This window comes from Somniosus microcephalus, chromosome 3 (genome assembly GCF_052327205.1).
Source record: "Somniosus microcephalus isolate GS21.2 chromosome 3, FLI_Smic_1.0, whole genome shotgun sequence".
NCBI lineage: Eukaryota > Metazoa > Chordata > Chondrichthyes > Squaliformes > Somniosidae > Somniosus > Somniosus microcephalus.
Genome location: NC_140989.1, coordinates 101,494,714 through 101,518,480, shown reverse-complemented (window position 1 = coordinate 101,518,480; position 23,767 = coordinate 101,494,714).

Here is a 23,767-nt window from a genome sequence, read left to right as displayed (position 1 = left end):
ACACCAAGGTTGCGAACAGTGTGCTTCAGCCTCTGACAGATGTTAGGGAGAGGGATGGAGTTGGTGCCTAGAGAACGGAGAAAAATAGCTTCGGTCTTCCCAATATTTAATTGGAAAACATTTCTGCTCATCCAGAACTGGATGTTTGTCAAGCAGTCTGACAATTTAGAGACCGTGAAGGGGTCGAGAGAAGTGGTGGTGAGGTAGAGCTGGGTGTCGTCAGCATACATGTGGAAACTGACGCTGTGTTTTCGGATAATGTCACCAAGGGGCAGCATGTAGATGAGAAATAGGAGGAGGCCAAGGATAGATCCTTGGGGGACACCAGTGGTAACGATGTGGGAACAGGAAGAGAAGCCATTGCAGGTAATTCTCTGGCTACGATTAGATAGATAAGAATGGAACCAGGCGAGTGCCGTCCCACCCAGCTGGATGACGGTGGAGAGGCGTTGGAGGAGGATGGTGTGGTCGACCGTGTCAGAGGCTGCGGACAGGTCGCGGAGGGCGAGGAGGGAGAGTTTACCTTTTGTCACAGTCGCAAAGGGTGTCATTTGTGAGTTGATAAGAGCCGTTTTGGTACTGTGGCAGGGACGGAAATCTGATTGGAGGGATTCAAACATGGAGTTGTAGGAAAGATGGGCACGGATTTGGGAGGCAGCAAGACATTCAAGGACTTTGGAGAGGAAAAGGAGGTTGGAGTTGGGGTGGTAGTTTGCAAGGATGGAGAGGTCAAGGGTTGTTTTTGTGAGGAGAGGGGTGATGATGGCAGATTTGAGGGAGAGGGGGACAGTACCTGATGTCATCTAACATGGGAGCCAGAAAAGGAAGTTGGGTGGTCAGCAGTTTGGTGGGAATAGGGTCGAGGGAGCAGGAAGTGGGTCTAAACGCCAAAGTAAAATGGAGTGAGACTCCATTCCAATTCGCTTCAATGTCATTTCAGACCTTGACACTCAATTTACACACAAGGTTAATGTCAGTGTAAAGCTAAACCTGCACTGTAAATATACCCTGATATTCCATATTTGACAAGAGTGTGAAGTGTTTATAAAAGCAGAGTATTAAAGGTTGTCACTAAATTTTATATTGAAGCCATCAGACAAGGTAAGTTTCCTTAAAAAAAAGGTTTCGCTCCAATTTTCTCCTCTCCATGTGTGGGCAGCAAATTACTTGGTATTGTAGTGCTGACTGAAGATGAGCCATAGGCATAACAATTGGGTGCAGTGGGAGCTTGCCAACCATTGGCAGTGTGATCCATATGTTGCAAATTGGCTGTCCTTGCTGCAGATGATAAAGCTCTACCTTACTGACCTGGAGCAAGTTGAGGCAGTTATATTGGGTGATTGTCAGGTAAGTGTGCCAAGGTCTGATCTCCCTGGCATGCTTTCTTCATCTGGTACCATCTCAACCATGAAATACAAGGGCCGATGTTAACCCCCTGCAGTTGGCAAGAACAAGGCATGTAGGGGGCTAAAATAAAGGAGCGTCCAGGCGTGGCGCTGCACTCACACCAGTCGGTATTTTAACTCCTGGGTTTCTGGAGGCATGTGAGGCCCTCACCGCAAACAGGCAAGGGATTCATTAAAATGTAGAAGTTGGGGTGCGAAGATGTAAGTCCCTCTTGTGGCCGTCTGCTGGGTTTGCCTGCGACCACCCACTGGGGCCACGTCATTGATGCCAGGTGTGGGTGGGAGTCGGGCCTAACTTATTTAAATAAGACCCAGGAAATAAAATGGCCTCATGTCCCATGGGGGGAGAGCTCGATGGGATGCACACCAGAAGAGACTTAGAATTAGAGCGAGTGATGAGAGGACGCAACTATGTTGGAAAGCTCCTACATAGTAAAAATAATAATCGGTAACAGCGTTATTTAAAAAATTGATGTTTCAAATTACTAATGAGAAATATTTCAGTAAAATAAGGGCTGCAGTACTGCACCTAAACAGACTCATTACACCTACCATACACTATTTGGCTTCAGAGTAGTGTTGTGAATGTGAGGGATCATAATATGAAACTGAAATTAAACATTGTCAACTCTAGACACATAGGGGGGTCATTTTAACCCCCAAGAATGAGTTGGTTGTATAGATCCTCCAATTCCAAAAATACGCAGCATTTTTTAGAAATCCGATCACTTCAAGCCGAAATATTAAAAAATTTTTTTTTTTTTTTTATTGTTTTCAAATAAAAAGTTAAATAAATGAATAAATAGTTGAGCGTACAAAGATTTGTTGATAGTTTTTTGCCCACAATTATATGACTCTTGATCCAGATTTAACATTTCCAGCATTTAACTGTGCGGGAAAATTCATTAAAGAAATTTGAAGTAAAAATGTACAAGTTAAGTGGCTTGATAGTTTCAAATATTCGTAGCTTTCAGTAATGCCTGCAATCAGACTGAGTCTCAGTTACGACCAAATATGAAACTGAGATGGGAAAAGATGTCCCTGCACTAAACACAAGTTTTACCAATGGACACAGTAATTATAGACCCTCGTATGAGATAATCCCCCCAACCCCACCCCCCCATCAAACCTTGGCAAACATGCAACTTATTAGTTGATTTGGAGAATGTTACTAATGAAGAAATGTTCCATGTTTCCAGTTTTACTGAAGCCTGAAAAGGCTCACAACTACAATGACCCTGTCTGTATATCACTGTGCCAGTAATTGAGACTAATAACAGCCATAATATATTGCCTACATGGATCATATTCAGTAGTACATTGGTAGACTGACATATACATTTATCCAGTAATCAAAACTATTGTTTGTTGACTTCAAGAGTGTAAGAGCTTTTTAAAATGTTACCATTGAAAAGGATTATTCACTGTGATATTGGTAGATTGTAAAGGAGGAGGAAAATTTCTACATAAATATCCCTTCCATCTTTCTAAATCAAATCACAATATTTACTACTTTTTGGAAGATGGTGTCATTTTTGCACAATACTTTCAGCCTCATAGACCTGTCATTTCTGGTCACTACCGTCCTTTCAACCTGTTCAAGTGAGCTAGGTTATGGGGTGATTTCAGTGATTTTAATAGAACCTGGAGCCTTGGACTGACCCAGAGATTGATCTGGATGCTCTCACCCAGAGATAAAATCAGTATTGGCCAATGATGATACTCATCGGTGATGTGCACAAAGATTACTCTCTAATGTTAAGGTTTTCTTTGATTTAATTGTATTTTGCTCTCTGACATAACCAGAAAAGAATCATAACTATGGGTACAAACATTTCTATGTATGTGCATACATGAGAAAGAGCTATCAAGAATAATTTCACGTAATAGAAAATGAACTCAGAGGTTTGATTTATATTATAAAATATAAGGGTTTGTGGAGCAAGTAATTCAACTTTTAACCTTTTAAACGCTTTAGGAGCGATTTCCGTGCCCCTATCTCCTTGTATGTGCCTAAAATGCGAGGTGGCAGCAGGACTAAAATTATGTGTACAGTTCATGTGCCGACTTACCCCCGAGGTCCCACGCATTCCGAGTTCCTGGCAGGCCTCTATCCTGGCAGCCGGAGTTCCAGCCGGAAACAGGTGGGAACCTTATATGTTGATTGGGGTCAGAGGATGTAGTTATGACCCCTCCCCCCATGCTCTTTCTGTCTCTGCCCACCAGTCCCTGCTCCCACCCAAACATGGATGGTAGAAGCTGAGCATACATTAAAGGCATCCTTTAGCTGCAGTCCGAGAAAACCGGAAGTAGGTATGGTACCCATTTTACTGCGGTCACTTTCAGTTTTGAGCCTTAAAGGCTTCCATATTTAATCACCCACTATAACCTGAAAGTGACAGTGAGCAATGTTCTTGTAGGATTCGCAAAATTGAACTTTATATTATAAAGGGTCGAATGGCAGAAGAGGCCATGATTTTAAAGACTATTTTTAAAGAAGCCCAGAAAAAGGGGCATTCAAAATGGCCGCCAGACCCCGTGATCAACTTATTGGGACACTTTAAAATGGTTCCTGCAAATCCTCAGACTGCTTTTTGGATTCAGCCCAAAGTAAGTTCTGGAAGCCGTTTCTGAGAGAACGAAACCAAACACCCACATATACATATAGATTGGATGCAGATCCAGTCAAGATTGGCCTGTAGATAAAGGCCATCTAAATGTTGACCCAGACAAAAGGGAACAGTTTCATATTCATGAGAAGAGCATCAAGGGCCCGTTAAGGACATCACCAGGACATTAAAAACAATGAAGGTCATTCCAGACCAGAGATGGCCCGTTACCGGCCATCCAAGAACAGTTTAAAATATAATAACTACCCCGTTATGCAACAAGCCGCCAAAAGTTAAACAAAGACTAACCTGATTTGGCGCGAGATAAGAGCTTCTGGAAAAGAAGTATAATTGAGAGAACACACGGGTAGGAAAGGGTTATCGTCAGCTTGCCAGCTTTGCAGGCCTGCCCAGCTTTTGAGCTGGGGAAAAGAGGAGCCGCTTCGGGAGAAGTTCAGCGGGACTCCTCTCCATCGTCGGAGAGGAAGAAGAAGACCAAGCCGCCATCAAGAAGGTCATTCGAACCGGCGTCCCGCCCCGGGGTAAAACATCGGGAGATCATCGACCAACCCTGGGCCGTTGATGAAACGAGAGGCCCTCTCCAGGCTCGGGTGAAGAGACAAAATTAAACTGCAGAAAGAACCTTGGAGAAGATGGGGGCCAGCCCAAGGCTCCTCTGACCGGGGTCGAGCCGACGATCCCCGACCCCGCCGACATCCAGGCCAACCGGTGTCCAGCCGCCCCCGACCCCCACCTCAGGAGAGAGGTGAGGCGCAGCTCGCTGAGGCTCCACGATCCACGTGGAGACGGGACGCCTGAAAGGATCAAACTCAGACTGGTTCAAAACCTTGCACTTCCTAGTTGGATTGGTGAGCATGTTTCTGGCCCTCCATAATCAGATCTAGATAGGTTTAAGGGGGTGGATATTTAAGGGTATAATTAACATGAGTTGTTATCCCTCGATGTTCCGTGTGTTTCCCTATTTCATGATGATTTTTGTAGAGTATAATATGCCTGTGTTTGCCTCAGTTAGTACTGTGTCGTTATGATTTGTTTGTGTTTTTCCCTCCCATGTACTCTCTTATTTGCTTGCATTTGATTTGTGTTTCCATATGCAATAACATTTCATTTCGTTTCATCAAACTTGGTCTATAAGAGTTTTCTCTACATTGTAGTTCCTGCCCCAAAGTCCAGAGTACAGAATCTAAGGGGCGAGTGGGTCGAACCACTCAAGGTTTTACTGTACAAGAGAGAGAGGCCTCTAGAGAGAGAAACCTCTACGATCTAAAAACCCTTTACAGAAAATGGCGACCGCAGCAGGACTCTGGCAGCAGGATTGCAATGTAATAGATCCAAGCTTGAATGGTCGCAATGCAATGGATGAGAGGATAGCGGATTATGTCTTTGGCAAGGTAAATCTCACTAAGCAGTGGATTTCCGATCTCTTACTGGATGGGCGTCCGGTGGACGCAGCCATCAGGTGGACAGAGAGCAAAGAGCATAAGAAGTCAGTGGAGAAGGCAGTGTGGCTGATGTGTTACAAGAAGCAGGTCCAGATCTTGGACCGGGTCGTTGCAGCACAGGCAGCCAAGATCACAACCCAGGCAGCAGAGATAGAGGAAAAGGCCATGGGGGGGGGGGAAACTCATCACAGCGCTTCAAGTGCTAAATCAGGAACGCCAAGTGGTAGCTAGTCAACATCAGGCTAGGATAGAGTACCTGGAGTGCCAGGTTACTGAGGCAAAGATCAATGAAACGAGAATCTGGGAGAAAAACGCCCGCCTCGCACAACAGCTAAGAGCACAGGAGGAGAGAGTAGTGGAGGTTAAGGCAGCTTACAAGCTAGCCCTCGAGCACGGGTTTGAGAGCACAGACCACGGCCCCTGCCAAAAGACCATAGAGGACCTAAGAACGGCCCTGGTTAAGGCAAAAGGCATGGTGTGTCTCGTCAGCCCGAAAGCCAGTCACATGGACTTTTTAAAGGAATCGAAACAGCCGATTCCAGCTGAAGTAGTTGTGGTGCCAGCCACCAAGCCCTCAGCACCGCCGAGCTATAGTGAGACTTGGCTGAAAAAACCGGGGGTGGTAAAAGAGGAGGTAGCCGAGGTGGAATGTGAGGAAGAACAGCCACTGGTAGCAAAGCCGGGACCGGCACCAATGTGTCCCGCTCGGCACCAGAGGTTCAGTCCCAACGCCGCCAATGGTGATGTCGGACCCCACCAGAACCAACTCGTGGTGCCCTACGCTGCCCCGCAATTAAGGTCCATGGTGAGCCACCTCGCACGACTCACGGTAAAGGGAGATCCCTCAATTCATTTCAGGGAGATAGAGGAAACAGCAGCCATTAATGACTGTGATGAACAGGAACAGGTGAAACCGTTGCTTTTCTCCCTGGACCCCACAATCCTTCAGTGCCTCTCAGATGAGAGTAAGAGGGGACGGAAAGGGTATACGGATCTCAGGAAGGAAGTTTTAGAAGTGATGGGATTGGTCGACGGTAGTCCGTTCGACTGTGTGGAAGGGACCGTGCAGCTATCTGGAGAACCCCCACGGGTTTTCGCAGAAAGGCTGTGGCCTGTGTATCGACGCAGCTGTCCGGGCATGCCTGAACGGGTTGCAATGAACGACGAACAGTAGGTTCATTGGCTCCATTGCTTGGTTACCAACAGCTTGCCGCAGATAGGGGCCCCAGCCAGATCTTGGTTTGATCCCCAAGGTCCCGGTGTCACGGAGGAGACGGTGCTCCGCCAGCTCAACGTTGCGTATAAGAATTGTAGAGGTCAGGAAACACCTCCTCAGAAGGGAAAGGTGCATGAGGCAAAACCCGCAGCTCCAAGCAAGAAGGAGTGGCGTCAGGAGGGGAATCGCCCTGCCCAAGCCAAGCTCAATTGCTACGGGTGTGGGAGGGATGGACATTGGCGCAAGGACTGTAGAAATCCATGGAAGGATAATAAGGGAAAATTTCCTGCAGCCCAAGCCCAAGCCCAGACCGCCGCCCCAGCACCAGCCCAAACCCAAGCCGTAGCTCCTGCCCCAGCACGAGGAGCTGGTGCAGTTATGGATCCCGCTGCGATTGAATCAATTATAGAGACAATGCGGTCTCTTATGATTTCGCAGGGGAAGATAGCCGTCACCACTGGTCTTGTCGTTCCCGAAACCCCGACCGCTGTGCCCACATGACTAGAGCCGGCGCAGCCCATTTACTTGTGTGCACTGCGATATGATGTATGGAGACGACCCCTCATGGAGATGGAGGTGGAGGAGGTGAAAGGGACCTATCTGCTGGATACGGGAGCATCGTGCACCGTGATCCATGCAGATGACCCTACGGCCTCACCTCTATCCATCGGGATTCCATACCTTCTATCGGGCTTCACGGGCGAGGAACAGACTGGCACGCATTCCCTTCCCCTCTCCATTCATTTAGGACCACTCCGCACCACGTGGAGGTACACACTAATGAAGTGGGAGGCGGGGGATGGAACGGGGGTTCTTGGATCTGATTTCTTGGTAGCCCACAGGATCCACGTGGACCTAAGAAATCATTGTCTCTGGGGAGTGGGTACCAGTGTGAAAGGGATAGAGAGTGTCAAAGAAAACCCAACGAAAGCACAGGTCGGCCGGCGGGAAGTCAAATTCTTGGGTCTGACCCTCCGCGCTGGCGAGAAAGGCACAGACCAGGAGAGACAGGAATCGGTGCAAAATCCACCAGTCCCCGCCAGTCGCGCAGTGGAGGTGTCCCGGCGCAACAAGTGGTTTCACTTAAAACGGTGCAAATTGTTTAAACCGAGTGCTAGAATATCAGCAACCGAAGCCAGGTCTGAGGGTAAAGATCCTCAGCCTGAGGCGTGCGATGAGCCACAGACCACACAAGCTGGCGTTGTAGCCTGCTTGGAAGGAGAAGCTGCCCCGCCCATCTGGGGGGAGGCTTCCCCTATGGCCTGGGACTCGGACGAGGAGGAGCCCGAAAAGCGAGGCCCCGCCCTTGACACGATTCTGGAGGAGGTGGAGTCGGAGGACGGAGGTCCCGCCCTCGACCCAAGCGTGGGGGAGGTAGAATTTGGAGGCGGAGATTCACCACCTGTAGGGACAGGTGAGGAGGAGTCGTCTGCCACAGACCCAAATCCAGAAGGGGCGGAGCCTGAGGGGAGGGAGCCGAAGCCCGCAGTCATGGAAGAGCCACGGGCTGTGAGAGCTAACGTCCCACCCGAAGGTCCACTCGCCAAGGGAGCCTGCCCAAATCCCAAAGGGGCGGAGCCTGAGGGAAGGGAGCCAAAGCCCTGTGAGAGCTAAAGTCCCACCCGAAGGTCCGTTCGCTAAGGGCCACGCCCAAAGTACCTCTTCGCAGGTCGACTCGAACGCCTCAGCCGGTAAAACCTTGACCCGATTCCCCCGTTCTCAGTAAACACCGACTTGAGAAATCCCTGACAAAACGCAGTCCCCGATTGACAGCAAAAGGCTGCGGGGAACCCAAGCCACAGGTCACTGCAGCCCCACCGCAGGGAGCGGCGAGCTGCAGTCCAATCAAGGATTAGGCAAGCCGCCCGGGGACGGGCGGCGCTGTACATAAGTTAAGTTTAAGTTTTAAGTTTAAGGTGTGTAAATATATTAAAGTGATAAGGGTTATAAGAAGTTTTGGAATCTGCTCAGTATGTGTGTTGTTTTGGATCGAGGTCAAAAGACCCGATCATGCCTTCACCTAAGCCAGAATCTCTCGGGAGCCTGGCGGCATTGTTTAATTTGTTGCAGTAACCAGGAGAAAGATGAGAGGGATCCTCGTCGCGTTCCTGCTGATCGGATGGAGCTGGGCCTATCGGGGCCGCACTAAGGACTCCACCATTTATGGGTGCTCTGGCAACAGAGGCCCCGTCGCGACTGATGGAACCGGCCCACGGGACACTGAAGAGACTGCCATATACTTCCATGAAGGGAGATGGCCAGGCTGGCTGGGGTCGAACTCTACTGAATACTCCAGCCAGACGGGGTTCGCATACAGAGAAACGTCTCTGATGCGCCCCAGGGTGAGGACCATCGCACCAAGAATCAGCGTCACCGTTGGAAAAAGGACTTGTTTGAACTGTCTGGGACATGTACCTTTGAGTCGCTGGTGGTGGCTCAGGAAGCTGAGTAAGACCATGAAGAATTCCACGGTTGAGTGGGAAAGACTGGGTAACAACACCCATCGGACTATTACGGGGACTCAAGGGGGGTTGAGTGTCTGTTGGGACAAATGGTGGGAACCAGATGAGGGAACTACATCTGTATGTGGGGTGCAGAACGCGCTTGCCCCACAGGCGTCTCCATCTTTTTCCAAAGGCAGTGGCAGGATGCTGGACAAGGAATGAGATGGGACGTCAGCACACGGGCGTGCGGAGTCCCATACTCTCAAATCCCAGTAAACGCCACTGAGCTCATCACCCGACCCCGCAAGCCCCTGCCCATAATTCCGGTAGCTAAAGCCCTCAAGGAAGGGTGCCCCACCACAACAAAGGGACCCAGGAATGGATTGGTATTGGTACCCACAGGTCAGGTGCTGTACCAAGGGGTGTACTACGCGGTGACTTCAGTGATTTTAAACCTCACCGAGGTGCGGTTGCCTGAGTGGTGCCCCAGGGAAACGGAGCAATTATACCAGGTCCTGTTAACAAACATGTTAAACAGTTTTACGAATTCGACTTTGCCAATGTCGACAGAGCCGAATTGTACACCACACCACATGAGGTCTTGGACAGGATAGGGAGGCAAAGAAGGGGTGCAGTAAATGATATTTTCACAGCTTTTAAGACAGGAACTTCCGTCATCAACACACTGGATGATGTGGAGCTGCAAACCCAGATCAATGGTTTGAAAACACAGTTAAGAAAGATACTGACTGACAAGAATAAGGTAGTGGGTTCTGAGTTACATGAGGACCAGGCCATGACACTACAATTAAAAGAGATAATAGCTGAGCTGGAGAAACACGCCAAAACGGTAAATGCTCTCATCAGGGAGGATCGGAACGCGTCCGATCAGGCTGCGCAGAACGAAGCTTGTGTGCTGTACAGGGCGTGGTTACTGGGCGATGTGGTGTATGTAACCTGTTCCACCTTAAAAGAACTTAAGCCTGGTCCACCTTAAGAAAGGTACTACTTTCTTTGGCTGCTGTATACGTAATACCGGTGGTGACCACACCGGTATATAAGCACAGTGTAATAATATTGTATTCAGTATAGTCCGACCTCCAACCAGTAAAGACCTGTTGAATTTACTCTTGTGGTCTGTGTAGTAATTCTCACGATAACACACAGACTTAACAGTGGCGACGAGTCCGATTCTTACCCTGCTGCAGTAATTTCCACGGCGACTTCGTCCACAGACAGGACATCGAAGAGAGGTTTCCACCCTCTTCACCTACGGGAAGACACGTCGAGCGGCAGGCATCGAGCAACCGGAGTGCAGAAGACATCCTGACCTCGAAGCCTCCATCAGCGACTGTCAGCTTCTTCTACTACCTCGTAGTGGGTAAGCCGGGCAGCGACGCGACAGAACGTCAACCGCGTTGGCTGTACAGACGGGGCTGGGAAGACGGAGGAATAAGGGCGGTGAGGTCGATCGCGACCAGAGATAAGGGCCGGGCCACTTTCGAGCGAGAGGCGCAGCGCGGGACATCGATCGTGACCAGAGATAAGGGCCGCATTCGGGCTAAAGGCGCAGCGTCTGGGGAAACTGAAGGCGCGAGAGCCGCGGTGAAGCAGAGACAGCGTCGGGGGACGGGTGAAGACCGCCAAGCGCGGGAAAACCGCCATTTTGTGGCCGGAGGACAACGGCAAGAGCGGGAAGCCGCCATCTTAGATAACATTAAAAATACGATAAATTGCTACGATGCCTAAACATGGGAACATTAATGCCTTCAACAGTGATATAGAAGACTGGGCTATGTATGTAGAACGCATACAAAACGATTGTAAGGCAAATAAAATTCCTGAGACAGATAAAGCACTAACATTACTAAACTTAATGGGTGCGAAGACATACGGGCAATTGAAACACCTGTTATCACCAGATGAACCGGCGGATAAGACGTTCGAACAGATTGTTACTGTCCTAAAATATCATCTTAGCCCCATGCCGCTGATGCTAGCGGAACGATTTAAATTTTACGATAGAAGACAGTGGCAAAATGAAAGCAATGCTGAATATTTGATGGAATTACGTAAGCTAACAAAATATTGTCAGTTTGGAACGGGACTGACAGAGGCACTTCGAGATAGATTTGTGTGTGGTTTATTTAAACAGGATACACAAAGGCGACTGCTCGAGGAGAATGAGCTGTCTCTCGAGAAGGCGGTCACTATGGCAGCAGCACACGAGGCCGCAGCGAGAGGCACGGCAGTAATGCAGCTACGGCCACCGGAACTCGGTACAAACAAATTGGGTTTGAGTTCTGTCAAATGTTATCGTTGTGGAAAGACAACGCACGATCAGAACCAGTGTTGGTTTAAAAACCAAGAATGCAGAACGTGTGGCAGGTTTGGCCACATAGCTAAAGTATGCCGGTCAGGAAAGAAGACCAGCAATAAAAAGTCACCGCAAGGAAAATATGCAAAGGTACACAAGGTGACAAAGAACAGTTTGACTGAACAGAAGTCAGATTCAGACGCTAGCAGTAATGAACTGGATAGCTTAAGAATACACAACGTTGGTAAGGATACAGACCTCCAGACAATTTGGGTCACTCTTAAGATAGCAGGAGTCCAAGTAAAAATGGAATTGGACACTGGATCGGCATTGACGGTCATGAATAAGAAAGATTACAGAAGGTTATTCCAACATATTCCCTTACAGGATACGGAGATTATATTGAAAATGTACACGGGGCAAAGAGTGTACCCCATCGGAAAAATAGAGGTAGAAGTGGTCCACAAGGGCGAAGGAAGCCAAGTAATGGACTTATATGTGCTACCTGAAGGAGGTCCACCACTACTAGGACGGGAGTGGATTAGGAAAATGAATATGGACTGGCACTCCTTGAAAGCACGAACGGTAGATTCCGGGGAAACAGCTGTCAAACCTAAACGATTGTCCAGAATATTGGATGAGGCTAAAGAGGTGTTCCAGCCGGGACTGGGAACACTGAGAGGAATTACGGCAAACATCAAGATTGATGAACATGCACAACCAACATTTTTTAAAGCCAGACCGGTACCCTATGCAATACGACCTGCGGTTGAAGCGGAGCTGGAAGCACTAGAACATTCAGGGGTACTGTCTAAAGTAGATTGGAGTGAGTGGGCTACGCCCATTGTTCCCGTTATGAAACGTCCTGCGAACAACAAGCCAGGAGATCCAGGGAAGGTTCGCATCTGTGGAGATTTCAAGATCACCGTTAATCCGGTGCTTCACACGGTGCAGTATCCGCTTCCACGGATTGAGGATATTTTCGCTTCACTGTCTGGCGGGAAACACTTCACCAAGATAGACCTGGCGCAGGCGTACTTGCAGATGGAGGTTGAAGAAGAGTCACGCCAATACCTCACGATCAACACGCATCGAGGGTTGTACCGGTACAATAGGCTGGTTTTTGGTGTGGCATCGGCTCCAGCAATTTGGCAGAGGGCCATGGAGCAGGTATTACAGGGAATTCCAGGCACACAATGTTACCTGGACGACATTCTGATCACAGGTGATGGTGATGAACAGCATCTCGCTAACTTGGAACTGGTGCTCAACAGACTGAAAGAGTATGGACTTAGGGTAAATCGGCAGAAATGTGAGTTCTTCCAGAAGCGGATCTCGTACTGTGGTCATGTCATTGACCGGGAGGGGCTTCATAAGTCTCCTGACAAGATAGCGGCAGTTGTAAAGGCTCCCGCTCCGGAGAATGTCTCTCAGTTGAGGTCGTTTCTAGGATTAATTAACTACTACCATAAATTTCTGCCAAATCTATCCACGGTGCTGCATCCGTTGAACGCTCTTTTGCAGAAAGGGATACCATGGGACTGGGGCGAAAACTGTAAGAAGGCATTTCGCAAAAGCAAAGAATTGATCACCTCAGAGGAAGTGTTGGCTCACTTCAACCCGACACTGCCTATTCGGCTGGCTTGTGATGCTTCTCCATATGGTATTGGGGCAGTACTCTCACATAAATTGCCAAATGGCACGGAAAGGCCAGTCGCGTTTGCATCCAGATCATTGACCTCCGCTGAGCGGAACTATGCGCAGATCGATAGGGAGGCCCTTAGCCTTGTATGGGGAGTGAAGAAGTTTAATCATTACCTACAGGGCCAAAAATTTACACTTCTGACGGACCATCAACCGTTGGTGTCCATTTTTAACCCTAAGAAGGGTGTTTCGGTGATGACAGCACAGCGTCTCCAGAGATGGTCTCTTTTCTTAGGGGCACATCAATATCAGATAGAATTCAAAGGTACGAAACAGCATGGCAATGCTGATGGCCTGTCGCACCTGCCACTACCTGAAGATGAAGACACGACGAAAGTTGACCCTGTTGAGTTATTTCATTCGACCATTATCGAGTGTTTACCTGTCACCAATGCAAGTATTGAAAGAGAAACCAGGAACGACCCGACACTGTCCAGAGTCTACGAGGTGACAGTGAAAGGATGGCCAACACGGGGTGATCCTCTGTTACCGGCATTCTCGGCAAGGCGAGACCAGCTGTCCGTCTGCCATGGTACTTTGATGTACGGGACAAGAGTGATTATTCCTCCCAAGTTAAGGGAAAGAGTTTTAAAAGAACTACATGAAGGTCATCTGGGGGGAGGTAAAATGAAAAGTCTTGCTAGGGCTTACGTATGGTGGCCGGGTATTGACCAACAGATTGAGGAGTTAACGAAAAGCTGCGCTGGGTGTCAAAAAGTGCAAAATGCACCTCCGATAGCACCGCTACACCCATGGGAATGGCTTTCAGCCCCATGGCAACGCGTACACATTGACTTTGCTGGTCCATTCATGGACTCCATGTTCCTAATCGTGGTGGACGCACATTCCAAATGGCCAGAAGTCATCAAGATGAATACCACTACTTCAGAAAAGACAATTGCGGTGTTAAGAACAATATTCGCAAGGAACGGATTGCCAGAACAGATCTGTTCGGACAACGGACCACAGTTTGTATCGGAAGAATTCCAACAATTCTTAAAGAAGAATGGAGTTAAACATTATACCTCTGCCCCATATCATCCGGCGACAAACGGGTTGGCTGAAAGATTTGTCCAGACATTCAAAAAGGCTATTAAGGCCATGAATGATGATCAGATTCCGCTGCAACACAAGGTCGATAAGTTCCTGATGTCATATAGAAACGCCAATCATGCTGTGACTAACCAAAGTCCTGCTATGATGTTTTATAACAGGAGGTTGCGGTCCAAGTTGGACTTGTTAAAACCAAATGTGCGGAGGGAAGTGGAAAACAAACAGTTTCGGCATATTAACAGCAAGACCACTCGAACTTTCGACGTAGGACAACCAGTGATGGCAAGGGGCTATGGAAACGACAAATGGCAGTCCGGAACAATCCGGGCCAGACAAGGACCTCTGATGTACACCGTAGATATTGGTCATAATGTGATAAGGCGTCATGCGGATCAACTGGTAGAGTCGAGAGCAAGGGTCGAACCCATGGTTGTGACAGAGACAGCTGTGGAAGACGTTCATGAACCTGAAGCATCTACCTCGGCCGAGAATGTATTTGATGATGATGACACCCAATACATTGGCAACCAACTAGAGGAGGCACCTCAACAACAAGAATCAGAGACCACTGAAAGGCGTTATCCAAGCCGAATCAGAAAGCCTCCTGAGAGACTGAACCTTTGAACTGTTATACCTGAAGTTATATATGTTATGTTTATTTGGGGATATGACTGTTAAGCTAAAAAGGGAGGATTGTGGTGTATGTAACCTGTTCCACCTTAAGAGAACTTAAGCCTGGTCCACCTTAAGAAAGGTACTACTTTCTTTGGCTGCTGTATACGTAATACCGGTGGTGACCACACCGGTATATAAGCACAGTGTAATAATATTGTATTCAGTATAGTCCAACCTCCAACCAGTAAAGACCTGTTGAATTTACTCTTGTGGTCTGTGTAGTAATTCTCACTATAACACACAGACTTAACAGGCGAGGGCCACAGTCACCTGGAGGATTTGAAACAAGGTTTAGTCCCCTCCTGGATCAGCAACAAGCACCTCGCAGCCCTCCACCCTTTTGAGAATGCATTGAGTCCATGTCAGCTCAGACTAGCTTCAGAGGCCTACTCAGTCCCAGTGGACTGTGGACGGTCTAATCACACCACTATGGGTATAGTGGTAAGAATGCCGGTGATGGGAAAGACAGCTAAACCCGCCCCGGTAAACAGGGTAGAGAACATTGGAGTCATTCAGGGGGGTGCGCACATTCGCTACACAGTGGTTCCACCTTATGGCATTCGATGGGAGCATACAATGACGGGTACCGACCTCTCGGGGTGCCGGAGCCGGGGAGCACACATCATCCTGTGTCCCCAGCACTTGAATGCCCATTCAAAACCACAGTGCGGGTTCAGAACTGCTGGCGCGAAGCCTATAAATTGCACCATGGAGGCAATGGCACAAGGCCATATGCCCCCGCAGGTGGCAAATATAGGAGGTGGGACATACTGTGTCACCACTGCAGCGCCCCACAACCAACATCGACAGCACAGTTGGTGTCCGGTTAGTGACAGCAGCTTCTGTTTCAAGCCCAGGGCAGAAGTTCAAGTGGCCCAAGAGCGAATTGTCCCCTTTCCTGAACCTTCCACTGTTCACATCACTGTTAAAGAGAATTTCACCGATCTGTAGCGATTCGTTGCACATTTTAGATATATAATTCCCCCTCTCCCTGAACACCTCACCAAGATATTAAAAGCTGTTGTTGTTTCACAGAAACATTTCTATACACTGGAGCAGAAGACTTTTGAGATAGGGGCAAACATATTGGATATAGTGACCCCACCGTGGTGGGACCTGTTCACTAATATAGAAGTCCCTTCTTGGATTAGGATAGCCTCCCACTTTCTTGTAGTGTGCCAGGTTATCATTGTAGTTTATTTACTGTTTGTACACTGTAAAAAGGTCAAACATTCGCAAATGTACGAGAATAGAGGGGAATGGATGGAGCATTATGTGCGGGTAGAAGAAGAGACACTCGTTTAGATTTTTGCTGCTTTGTATAAAGTTAAAGTTTCCCCTCCCTCCTCTATATTATTTTTGATATGTATTCATGTGCATTTTGATTTTCGTGTGTGTACTTTATTTTTTTTTTCTTATTGAAGTTTATTAGATGTGTTGTTATTATTAAAAGATAGTGTGTATGCACCAGGTGATGTAGGGGTATTAGGCCCCCCTCTACGCCTGGAAGTGAGTATGTCAAATTTTAACTCCAAGGTACTGCCATCTATAGATGCTTAATGTACACTAGGTTTTTTCTGAAATGGGAAATGCATGTGTCGTGGGGTCATAGATAGGTAAATACTGGGGATGGTTAGATTATGGGAAGTCAGAAAATTTTGCTCACCCAGAGGTATGATACTTCAAGCAAGTTACAGTATCATCAGGGGGGAGTGTAGGATTCGCAAAATTGAACTTTATATTATAAAGGGTCGAATGGCAGAAGAGGCCATGATTTTAAAGACTATTTTTAAAGAAGCCCAGAAAAAGGGGCATTCAAAATGGCCGCCAGACCCCGTGATCAACTTATTGGGACACTTTTAAATGGTTCCTGCAAATCCTCAGACAGCTTTGTGGATTCAGCCCAAAGTAAGTTCTGGAAACCGTTTCTGAGAGAACGAAACCAGACACCCACATATACATATAGATTGGATGCAGATCCAGTCAAGATTGGCCTGTAGATAAAGGCCATCTAAATGTTGACCCAGACAAAAGGGGACAGTTTCATATTCATGAGAAGAGCATCAAGGGCCCGTTAAGGACATCACCAGGACATTAAAAACAATGAAGGTCATTCCAGACCAGAGATGGCCCATTACCAGCCATCCAAGAACAGTTTAAAATATAATAACTACCCCGTTATGCAACAAGCCGCCAAAAGTTAAACAAAGACTAACCTGATTTGGCGCGAGATAAGAGCTTCTGGAAAAGAAGTATAATTGAGAGAACACACGGGTAGGAAAGGGTTATCGTCAGCTTGCCAGCTTTGCAGGCCTGCCCAGCTTTTGAGCTGGGGAAAAGAGGAGCCGCTTCGGGAGAAGTTCAGCGTGACTCCTCTCCATCGACGGAGAGGAAGAAGAAGAAGACCAAGCCGCCATCAAGAAGGTCATTCGAACCGGCGTCCCGCCCCGGGGTAAAACATCGGGAGATCATCGACCAACCCCGGGCCGTTGACGAAACGAGAGGCCCTCTCCAGGCTTGGGCGAAGAGACAAAATAAAACTGCAGAAAGAACCTTGGAGACGATGGGGGCCAGCCCAAGGCTCCTCTGACCGGGGTCGAGCCGACGATCCCCGACCCCGCCGACATCCAGGCCAACCGGTGTCCAGCCGCCCCCGACCCCCACCTCAGGAGAGAGGTGTGGCACAGCTCGCTGGGGCTCCACGATCCACGTGGAGACGGGATGCCTGAAAGGATCAAACGCAGACTGGTTCAAAACCTTGCACTTCCTAGTTGGATTGGTGAGCATGTTTCTGGCCCTCCATAATCAGATCTAGATAGGTTTAAGGGGGTGGATATTTAAGCGTATAATTAACATGAGTTGTTATCCCTCGATGTTCCGTGTGTTTCCCTATTTCATGATGATTTTTGTAGAGTATAATATGCCTGTGTTTGCCTCAGTTAGTATTGTGTCGTTATGATTTGTTTGTGTTTTTCCCTCCCATGTACTCTCTTATTTGCTTGCATTTGATTTGTGTTACCATATGCAATAACATTTCATTTCGTTCCATCAAACTTGGTCTATAAGAGTTTTCTCTACATTGTAGTTCCTGCCCCAAAGTCCAGAGTATAGAATCTAAGGGGCGAGTGGGTCGAACCACTCAAGGTTTTACTGTGCAAGAGAGAGAGGCCTCTAGAGAGAGAGAAACCTCTGCAATCTAAAAAACCCTTACATTCTAGACACACTTAACATCTATCAAATTCATCTCTCTGCTATTTTAACAGAGGCATTAACCCTTTTAAAATAAAAGTCTTAATGCCTCCCTTAAAATAGCAAAGATAGGAATTTGATCCAAACATGTTAACTGTTGAGATTTCCTGTCGATGTAAGACACTTGTTCAAGAAGGGAGAGAATAAACCAGGTAACTGTAGACTAGTTAGTGCAATGTCAGTGGTGGAAAAACTCTTAGGGGTAGATTTTATCTGGGCCCAATTTCCCTCGCCACTGCAAAGGCAGTGCATGCCTGAATTGAAAGGCTGAGGACAACCAGGATTTGGGCTTCGGGATGAGCTGCTGGAACCAGTCCCGCCTCCACAGGCGCAACATAGAGGAAAAATGGAGGCTAAGCCTTTCTTTTATCTCAGTTCCATGCTTGATCAGCACTGCATGCAAATGTTCTCTCTGGCTTGCCTGGTGTCTGCACCGGACTGTACCTGAATAGGATGCAGCATTTTGATTACAGAGGTCTTTGCACACAGAGGTTCTCTAAGAGTGCTGGCTGCAGACCAGGAACATACTGCCACTATAAACACCTGGCACTACTGCTTCTTGCACTGGTATTAAGGTGCTAGTTGTGTTAAAAGGACAGACTGCTAGGCTCTAGTAAGATCTAAAACTTTGGCATTTATATTTAGGATATTTGGAAAAGACAGAGGCTGAGATGGATGGCAGAGAATACACCAAAGAAGGACAAAGGGTTCATTCACCCTTGCTCCCCTCTGCCCCCAGATGATTGTCTAGGTGTCAGAGATGTTTTGGGGACTAACACAGGAGCAGTACCTACATTGCTCAAGATTGCCCAAAGGCTTGGTGAGGGAATTGTGTGAACAGCCATACAAAGACCTACACCCAGGTTCTCAGATAGGCGCTGCTCCATCTGTGAAGTGAAGGACCCACTGTCACAATTTCTTTACAATTGGCTTCTTCCAGTATGCAGTCAGTGATCGGAACAGCTTAAAACAGTCTGCTGCTCAAGAGTCCATACCCTAGATCACAAATGCCATTTTTAAGAGGGTGGAGCTGTGATTATGCTTCCCTTGTCCATTCAACAGTAGCAGACTGGAGCCCATGACTCTTTCCAAATAGCAGGTTTCCCCAGAGTGCAGAGAGTAGTGGATGGAACCACTACATCTGGCCATTTGTGGGCTGGTACCATGAAAACTGCCAAATTTATTTTATAAAATATTTCTATTGAAAATGTAGACTTCTTTAAAAAAATAAAGTTAATTGTAAATAAAAACAGAAAAGTCTGGAAGTTACCTGTTTACTTCCATTTTCTGTTTTCATTTCAGATTTCTGACATTTACAGTTTCTATAAGTTAATCGTAATTCTTTGGAATTGCATTAACATAGAAACATAGAAGATAGGAGCAGGAGTAGGCCATTCGGCCCTTTGAGCCCACTCCGCCATTTAATGAGATCATGGCTGATCATCCAAATTCAGTACCCTGTCCCTGCTTTCTCCCCATATCCCTTGATCCCTTTAGCCTCAAGAAATATATCCAACTCCTTCTTGAATATATTTAATGAATTGGCCTCAACTACCCTGTGTGGCAGAGAATTCCACAGGTTCAGCACTCTCTGGGTGAAGAAATTCCTCCTCGTCTCAGTCCTAAATGGCTTACCCCTTATCCTTAGACTGTGACCCCTGGTTCTGGACTCCCCTGCCATCGGGAACATCCTTCCTGCATCTAGTCTGTCTAGTCCTGTTAGAATTTTATAAGTTTCAATGAGATCCCTTCTCATTCTTCTAAACTCTAGCGAATATAAGCCTAATCGACCCAATCTCTCCTCATACGTCATTCCTGCCATCCCAGGTATCAGTCTGGTGAATCTTCGCTGCACTCTCTCCATGGCAAGAACATCCTTCCTCAGATAAGGCGACCAAAACTGTACACAATACTCAAGGTGTGGTCTCACCAAGGCCCTGTACAACTGCAGCAAGATATCCTTGCTCCTGTACTCGAATCCTCTCGCCATGAAGGCCAACATACCATTTGCCTTCTTAACCGCCTGCTGCACCTGCATGCTTACCTTCAGCGACTGGTGCACAAGGACACCCAGGTCTCGTTGCACTTCCCCTTCTCCCAATCTTTTGCCATTCAGATAATAATCTGTCTTCCTGTTTTTGCCACCAAAGTGGATAACCTCGCATTTATCCACATTATACTGCATTTGCCAAGCATCTGCACAATCACCCAACCTGTCCAAATCATAATGGAGTTTAACATAGAGATAGGAACAGGAGTAGGCCATTCGGCCCTTCGAGCCTGCTCCGCCATTCAATGAGATCATGGCTGATCTTCGTCTGAGATCTTAGCTGATCTTACCAGTTCAGTACCCCGTCCCCGCCTTTTCTCCGTAACCCTTAATCCCCTTAGCCTTCAGAAATATATCCAATTCTCTCTTGAAAATATTTATTGAATTAGCCTTCACAGCCCTCTGTGGCAGGGAATTCCACAGGCTCACCACTCTTTGAGTGAAGAAATTCTTCCTCATCTCTGTTTTAAATGATTTGCCCGCTATTTTTAGACTGTGGCCCCTGGTTCTGTGCTCCCCTGCCATTGGAAACATTCTCTCTGAATTCAGCCTGTCCAGGCCTGCCATAATTTTATATGTTTCGATGAGATCCCCTCTCAATCTTCTAAACTCCAGTGAGTACAAGCCCAAACTATTCAATCTCTCCTCGTAGGTCATTCCCGCCATTCCAGGTATCAGCCTGGTGATTCACCGCTGCACTCTTTCCATGGCAAGAACATCCTTCCGCAGATGGGGCGACCAAAACTGTACACAATACTCCAGATGCGGTCTCACCAGCACCTTGTACAGCTGTAGTAAGGTATCCCTATTCCTATACTCGAACCCCCTTGATATGAAGGCCAACATACCATTTGCCTTCTTAATCGCCTGTTGCACCTGCATGCTCTCCTTCAGTGACTGGTGCACAAGAACACCCAGGTCCCTCTGCACTTCCCCATCTCCCAATCTATTGCCATTTAGATAATAATCTACCCTCCTGTTTTTACCCCCAAAGTGGATAACCTCGCATTTATCCACATTATAGTGCATCTGCCACGTATCTGCCCATTCCCCCAACCTGTCCAAATCGCACTGTAGCCTCCTGACATCCTCATCAGAGCCCACCCCTCCTCCTAGTTTAGTGTCGTCAGCGAATTTGGAAATATTGCATCCAATTCCCTGATCCAGATCATTTATATATATTGTGAACAGCTGGGGTCCCAGGACAGATCCTTGCGGCACCCCGCTGGTCACTGCCTGCCACTCCGAAAACGAGCCGTTTATTCCAACTCTCTGTTTTCTATCCGCCAGCCAGTTCTCTATCCACGTTAATACTTTGCCCCCAATCCCATGAGCCTTAATTTTGCATGATAATCTTTTGTGTGGAACCTTATCGAAGGCTTTCTGGAAGTCAAGGTACACCACATCCACTGGCTCTCCCCCATCTATTTTACCAGTTACTTCCTCAAAAAATTCCAGCAGATTAGTCAAACACGATTTACCCTTTGTAAATCCATGTTGACTCTGTCCGATCCTTTCCCCATTTGTCAAGTGCTCCGCTATTTTCTCTGCATCCTCCTCACAGCACACACGCCCACCCAGCTTTGTGTCATCTGCAAACTTGGAGATATTACATCTAGTTCCCTCGTCTAGATCATTTATATATATACTAGCTGAAGTGCCCGGCGGTACCGAGGCTTTTTCAAGGGCATGTTGTTGTTGGAAGAGAGAGAGAGAGCGCGACTGGGGGTGGAGGGGAGAGGGAGGGAGGAAGGGAGGGAGGGAGAGAGAGAGCGCGCGACTGGGGGGGAAGAGAGAGAGCGACTGGGGGGTAGAGAGAGAGCGACAGGGGGTAGAGAGAGAGCGACTGGGGGGAAGAGAGAGAGAGCGCGGGTAGGGGGGAAGAGAGGGCGGGGGGAGGGGGGGAAAAAGAGGGCGGGGGGAGGGGGGGAGGGGGCGCGGGGGGGAGGGAGGGGGCGGGGGGGAAGGGAGGGGGAAGGGCGGGGGAAGGGAGGGGGAGGGGGAAGGGAGGGGGCGGGGGGGTGGAGGGGGGGAGGGGCGGGGGAAGGGAGGGGGCGGGGGGGAGCGGCGGGGGGTGCGGGGCGGGGGAGGGGCGGGGCGGGTGGGAAGGGAGGGGAAGGGAGGAAGGGAGTGCTTGAGGCTGAGAGACGGCCACGCCCAGTTGCCGGGGTAACCCTGCCGCGCCGCCCCGCCCCGCACTCTCGAGAGCCCCGCTCTCGAAGCCCCAGCCGCCCCGCCCCGCTCTCCGAGCCTGCCCCGCACTCCCGAGAGCCCCGCTCTCCAAGCCCCAGCCGCCCCGCACTCCCGTTGCCGGGGTAACCCTTCCCGCTCACCAAGGCCGAGATCCGCACTCTCGCGAGCCCCACCACCCCCCCCCGCCCGAGCCGAGCGCGGAATAGAGTCTCACCTGCTCCTGCTGCGCGCGCACCCTGACCCTCGTGGCTGACGCCATTGCCCCGGGTAACGTGACACCGGGGGGGTGGGTGCGTGAGGAGCTTAGCAGCAGCCCAATTACCTAGCTCGGGCCTGGCTGGGCAAGAAAGGCCCAGGCTTTCAGGCCTAAGAAAAAAACGGGCAAAGGTAGGAAAAAGAATCTTCAGGTTAGATAAAATATTTACAAATGAGTGATTTATTTTAAAACAATTTAATAAATTCAATTTTATTTTGCTGGAAATGTATATTTGAAAAGAAAGACGCAGAAAGCAGGAAAAAGAATGGAAGCAGGATGGCGGCTACTCACCTCGGTTCAGAACGATAAGGCCCGCCCACACACGCACCGATTGGCCCAGCGGCACACGCCAGCAACCCGGCGTACGATTGGTCGAGCTCGAGGTCACTCTGTCGCTAATGAGCGGATAATGAGATGCTAATGAGCGGAATGTTAAGGTTTTTCAGATACCGCGGGCGCGATTTTAGCCTTGCCGAAACGTAAATACGCTTAAAACCGTCTCGGAAGCGTAAGCTTTCTTTGGTGGTAACGCGCGCGTAGGTACGCCCTGTAACTTTCGAGTGCATAGCCCGACAGACGCACACGCGATGACAGACAGACGGACAGACAGATCGACCGATTTATATATATAGATTGTGAATAGCTGGGGTCCTAGCACCGATCCCTGCGGTACCCCACTAGTCACTGCCTGCCACTCGGAAAAAGACCCGTTTATTCCAACTCTTTGCTTCCTGTCTGCCAACCAATACTCTATCCAAGACAGTACCTTACCCCCAATCCCATGTGCTTTAACTTTGCACGCTAATCTCTTATGCGGAACCTTATCGAAAGCCTTCTGAAAGTCTAAATACACCACATCCACTGGTTCCCCCTTATCTATTCTACCAGTTACATCCTCAAAAAATTCCAGTAGATTAGTCAAGTATGATTTACCATTTGTAAATCCACGTTGACTTTGTCCGATCCTGTCACTGTTTTCCAAGTGCTCTGCTATTACATCTTTTATAATGGACTCTAGCATTTTCCCCACTACCGATGTCAGGCTTACCGGTCTATAATTCCCCATTTTCTCTCTACCACCTTTTTTAAATAGTGGGGTAACATTAGCTATCCTCCAATCCATGGAAACTGT